The sequence below is a fragment of the Equus przewalskii genome, chromosome 15 (genome assembly GCF_037783145.1).
Source record: "Equus przewalskii isolate Varuska chromosome 15, EquPr2, whole genome shotgun sequence".
NCBI classification, from domain to species: Eukaryota; Metazoa; Chordata; class Mammalia; order Perissodactyla; family Equidae; genus Equus; species Equus przewalskii.
The window spans coordinates 55,281,502-55,287,550 of record NC_091845.1 but is presented as its reverse complement, the minus strand read 5'-3'; the positions used below and the strand labels follow the sequence as shown (position 1 = coordinate 55,287,550).

General features: G+C 44.0%; 1 pseudogene; it reads left to right on the top strand.

The window, feature by feature from the left end:
* Positions 1–2,602: 2,602 nt before the first annotated feature.
* Positions 2,603–5,690, top strand: LOC103565752 (RAF proto-oncogene serine/threonine-protein kinase pseudogene; annotated as a pseudogene).
* Positions 5,691–6,049: the final 359 nt, after the last annotated feature.

The following is a 6,049-nucleotide window of genomic DNA, read 5'->3' as shown; positions in this document are numbered from 1 at the left end:
GGACAAAACAATGATTCTCAAGAGCTTTGACATCAGGCAACAGACAACAACTCTTGAGAGACAGGAAAGAAAAGAGTGCCCAGGATGCGGCTCAGGGAAGAGGAAACCAAGTAAGACCCAGGAGTACTTGTGAGTTGAGGAAATGGAGCTGAGAATACAGGAAGGCCAATATGTCTAGAGTTTGCAGGACAGAGTACCAACTGAGAGAAAGCTGCACAGAGAGATCTCCACAGACCTCCAGGGAGTTCCCCTTGAGTCTTCAGCTGAGTATTGATCAGAACATTTTTGTGAAGAAACCAACACCGAAAAGAATTAGAAGAAACAATCCCCAGAGCTCATAAAGGGCCAGGAATACTTCCTGTTGCCACAAATGAGTGTAGAACGTCATAATTCTTGAGGCATCAGGGAGAATACTCAGAAGAGTTTTACTTATTTCACCTAGCAAAGCTTAAAAACAAGACATGAATAGATCAAACTATTTTTAAATAACTACATCCGAGAGAAAGTTCTGGAATATTTATAGGAATACAAAAATATCCAACAGCCAAAAAGGTAAAATTCACAATGTCTGCATCCAAAATCTACCACATGTGTGAAGAAATAGGATAATTACAATCATAATCAATTAAAGTTGACTCAAAATGACAGAGATGATAGTTAATCAAAGAACATTCAAGCAGTTATTATAACCATAGTTCATATGTTCAAGAAACTAGAAAAAAGATGTGAAGTAGAGATATGAGGATATATATTCTTAAAAAGATCCAGGGCCGGCTCTGTGGCCGAGTGGTTAAGTTCGTGCACTCTGCTGGGCAGCCCAGGGTTAGGATCCTGGGCACGGACATGGCACCGCTCATCAGGCCACATTGTGGTGGCATCCCACATATCACAACTAGAAGGACCTGCAACTAAGATATACAACTATGTACGGTGGGGTTTGGGGAGATAAACCAGGAAAAAAAAAAAGGAAGATTGGCAACAGTTGTTAGCTCAGGTGCCAATCTTTAAAAAAAAAAAATCTAAATCGAACTCCTAAAGATAAAAATTACATTAAGGGCAGATTAGAAATTGCAGAATAAAAGATTAGTGAATGTGAAAACCTAGCAATAGAAACTATCAAAAATGAAACAAAGAGGGCCAGCCTGGTGGTGCAGCAGTTAAGTGTGCACATTCCGCTTCGGTGGCCCGGGGTTCACTGGTTTGGATCCCGGGTGTGGACATGGCACTGCTTGGCAGGCCATGCTGTGGCAGGCATCCCACGTATAAAGTAGAGGAAGATGGGCACGGATGTTAGCTCAGGGCCGGCCTTCCTTGGCAAAAAGAGGAGGATTGGCAGCAGATGTTAGCTCAGGGCTAATCTTCCTCAAAAAAAAAAAGAAGAAAGAAATAAAGAGAGAAATAGATACTACAAAAAGAATGAGAAGAGTATCAGTGAACTATGAGACAACTTCAAAACTTCACTTTATGGCCTAAAATACATATAATTGGAGCTCACAATGGGAGGGGGAATAGAAAAAATATTTAAAGATACAGAAGCTGAAAACTTTCTAAATTTGATAAAAATCATAAATCCACACATCTGTGAAGCTCAATGAACTCAAAGGACAAGAAACATGAAGAAATTCACTTTAAATAAAAAGACTCAATAGTATAATAAAAAGATGGAAAAAAGACCATGCTAACACTAATTAAAAGAAACTTGGAGTGGCTATATTAAAATCAAAGAAGACATCAGAGCAAAGAAAGTTATGAGGGATAAAGAGAGTCAATTCATAATGATAAAGGTATCAATTCATCAAGAGAACATAAGAACCTTAGATGTTGATGCAACTAATAACAGAGCTTCAAAATACATGAAACAACAACTCATAAAACTGCAAGGAGAAATAGATAAATCCACAATTATAGTTGGAGACTTCAAATATACTTTCTCAATAAGAGATTGAACAAGTAGTCAGAAAATCAGGAAGAGTATAGAAGATGTTAACAAAACTATCAACTAAGTATCATGACCTATTTGATATTTACAGACCACTCCACCCCTCAAAACCACAGAATACATATTCTTTGGAAGTGCACATCAAATATTTACCATGATAGACCATATTCTGGACCATAAAAAAGAGTTTCAATAACTTTCAAAGATTTCCAAACATACAAGTATGCTTTTTGACTACAATAGAATTAAGTTAAAAATTAACTATGGATAATCTCTGGAAAATCCTCAAATATCTTGAAACTAAATAACAAATTTCTAAGTAACCCATAGGTCAAATAGGGAATCAAAAAGGAACTTATAAGATAAATGAACTGAACGAAAATGAAAATAAGGCATTTCAAAATTTGTGGGCTGCAGTGAAGGCAGTAACTGAAAGAAATTTACGGCACTAAAAGCCTATATTTGAAAAGAAGAAAATCTCAAATCAATCACATCATCTTCTACCTTAAGAAACTGGAAAAATAAAAACAGATTAGATTTAAAGTAAGGAGGAGGAGCACCGAGTGGAGCGCTCGCCTGCCTTGGCCGCCTGAGAGTCTCTTCACCGCGGGCGCTGGGCGGCCATCTTAGATGGCGGGAGTAAGACGAGAGCGAGCGGACTGGAAGGCCGCCCTGCCGCTCTCTTTGGGCCCCGAAGAGGGCCAGCTGGCCGGGCTTTAGGGCGTGTGCCCTGAGGCGCGGAGCGCGAGTGCAGCGATGCGGGGGCTGCCCGGGGCCCCGTCCCCTGGGCTGGGGACGCGCCGAATGTGACCGCCTCCCACTCCCTCACCCGCCGCGGGGAAGAGGAGCGGCCTAGACGCCGCAGCCGGACGACGGGACACGGAGGCGGCCCGGCTCCCTCAGGTTTAAGTATTTGTAAGCTGCATCAATGGAGCACATACAGGGGGCCTGGAAGACGATCAGCAGTGGTTTTGGATTCAAAGACGCGGTGTTTGATGGCCCCAGCTGTATCTGCCCTACAATAGTTCAGCAGTTTGGCTATCAGCGTCGGGCGTCAGATGATGGCAAACTTACGGACTCTTCTAAGACAAGCAACACTATCTGTGTTTTCTTGCCAAATAAGCAAAGAACGGTGGTCAGTGTGCGAAATGGAGTGAGCTTGCATGACTGCCTTATGAAAGCACTCAAGGTGAGGGGCCTGCAACCGGAGTGCTGTGCAGTGTTCAGACTTCTCCACGAACACAAAGGTAAAAAAAAGTACGTTTAGATTGGAATACTGATGCTGCCTCATTGATTGGAGAAGAACTTCAAGTAGATTTCCTGGATCATGTTCCTCTCACAACACACAGCTTTGCTCGGAAGACCTTTCTGAAGCTTGCCTCTTGTGACATCTGTCAGAAGTTCTTGCTAAATGGATTTCGATGTCAGACTTGTGGCTACAAATTTCATGAGCACTGTAGCACCAAAGTACCTACTATGTGTGTGGACTGGAGTAATATCAGACAACTCTTATTGTTTCCAAATTCCACTTTTGGTGATAGTGGAATCCCAGCACTGCCTTCCTTGACAATGCGTCGGATGCGAGAGTCTGTTTCCCGGATGCCTGTTAGTTCCCAGCACAGATACTCCACGCCCCACGCCTTCACACTCAACAACTCCAGTCCCTCCTCTGAAGGTTCCCTCTCCCAGAGGCAGAGGTCAACGTCCACACCTAATGTCCACATGGTCAGCACCACCCTGCATGTGGACAGCAGGATGATTGAGGATGCAATTCGAAGTCACAGTGAATCAGCTTCACCTTCAGCCTTGTCCAGTAGCCCCAACAATCTAAGCCCAATGGGCTGGTCACAGCCTAAAACCCCTGTGCCAGCACAGAGAGAGCGGGCACCAGGATCTGGGACCCAGGAGAAAAACAAAATTAGACCTCGTGGACAGAGAGATTCAAACTGTTACTGGGAAATAGAAGCCAGTGAAGTGATGCTCTCCACTCGGATTGGGTCAGGCTTCTTTGGAACTGTGTATAAGGGCAAATGGCACGGAGACGTTGCAGTGAAAATCTTAAAGGTTGTTGACCCCACATCAGAGCACTTCCAGGCATTCAGGAACAAGGTGGCTGTCCTGCGTAAAACACGGCACGTGAACGTCCTGCTCTTCATGGGGTACATGACAAAGGATAACCTGGCAATTGTGACCCAGTGGTGTGAGGGCAGCAGCCTCTACAAACACTTGCATGTCCAGGAGACCAAGTTCCAGATGTTCCAGTTGATTGACATCGCCCAGCAGACAGCTCAGGGAATGGACTATTTGCATGCAAAAAACATCATCCACAGAGATATGAAGTCCAACAATATATTTCTCCACGAAGGCCTGACGGTGAAAATTGGAGACTTTGGTTTGGCAACAGTCAAGTCGCCCTGGAGTGGTTCTCAGCAGGTTGAACAACCCCACTGGCTCTGTCCTGTGGATGGCCCCAGAGGTGATCCGAATGCAGGATAATAACCCATTCAGCTTCCAGTCCAATGTCTACTCCTATGGCATTGTACTGTATGAGCTCATGACAGGGGAACTGCCTTACTCCCACATCAACAACCGAGATCAGATCCTCTTCATGGTGGGCCGAGGGTATGCCTCCCCAGACCTTAGTAAGCTATACAAGAACTGCCCCAAAGCAGTGAAGAGGCTTGTGGCTGACTGCGTGAAGAAAGTTAAGGAGGAGAGGCCTCTTTTTCCCCAGATCTTATCTTCCATCGAGTTGCTCCAACACTCTCTACCGAAAATCAACCGGAGTGCTTCTGAGCCATCCCTGCATCGGGCGGCCCACACCAAGGACATCAATGCCTGCACGTTGACCACGTCCCCTAGACTACCTGTCTTCTAGCTGACTTCGCACCTGCACTCAGGCCACCAGAGGAGGAAGGGAAGTCAGCAGGCACATTTCTGCTCCCTTTCTATGGGGACAGAGATCTTATTTCAGAGAAGCTGCTGATAAGGACCTTCTAGACTACTCACAGGGCCTTAACTTCATGTTGCCTTCTTTTCTACCCTTTCTGGCTCTGGGAGAAGGAAGCCATTTGTAATGCTGGTTTGTCCTGCTCCCTCCCTGCATCCCCCACGCTCAAGAGCCGAGCCTTCTCCAGATGCACCAGTGGCTGCTGATGGCAATACATGATCTGGGGCCCCAGCTATTGGTTAAATGAGTATTTTTAGAGCAAGAGAAAGCACTCGGAGGGGAAATGAAGTAAGTAAACCAGCCCTGACGATGGGACACGTGGATTTAGGAAATCAGCTCCTATGAGGAATGCTTGTCACAGGAAGGACTTTTCTTCAGAGATAGTGGTGTGGCGCCAAACAGGTAGTTTTGCACATAATGCACCAAACAGCCCAGGACTGTCGAGATCGTGGCCGCCTGAAGGAGCCTGCTTTGGTACTATGGAACTTGACTTTGGGGACACTTCCTTTTCTTGGAGGTCTCCAATGCATTGAGATGGTTTTCCAGAAGAGGCACTCGACCTGCCCCTCCCAGTCTCCGCCCTCTCAGGGAGCAGTCTTCCATCATGCTGAATTTATTAGTCTTTCAGGAGCTGCCCCTATGGGGTGGGGCCACTAGGCTAGCCTTGTCTTTCTACGGTCACATCATGTGTATACAAGAAAGCCAGGAATACAGGTTTTCTTGATGATTTTAATTTTGTTTTTATTGTGCCTGACAACAATACAGTTATCCAATGGTTCCTCAGTTATGTTATTTTAATAAAATAAATTAAATGTAAAAAAATAAAGTCAGGAGAAGAAAGGAAATAATAAAGAGCAGGGAATATAGTACTGAAATAGAAAACAGAAAAATAATAAAGTAAATCAATGAAACCAAAAGCAGGTTCTCTGAAAACATTGATAAAATTCTGGCCAAACAGATTATAGGAAAAAAAGAAAAGAAACACAACTTACCAGTATCAGAAATGAGAGGGGTAAAATTACTCTATAGATTCTACAACTATTAAAAAGGATAATAAAAGAATATTATGGGAAACTTTATGACAAGACATTTAACAACTTAGATGAAATGAACAAATTCCTCAAAAGACGCAAACTACCAAAACTCACTTAAGAAGAAAT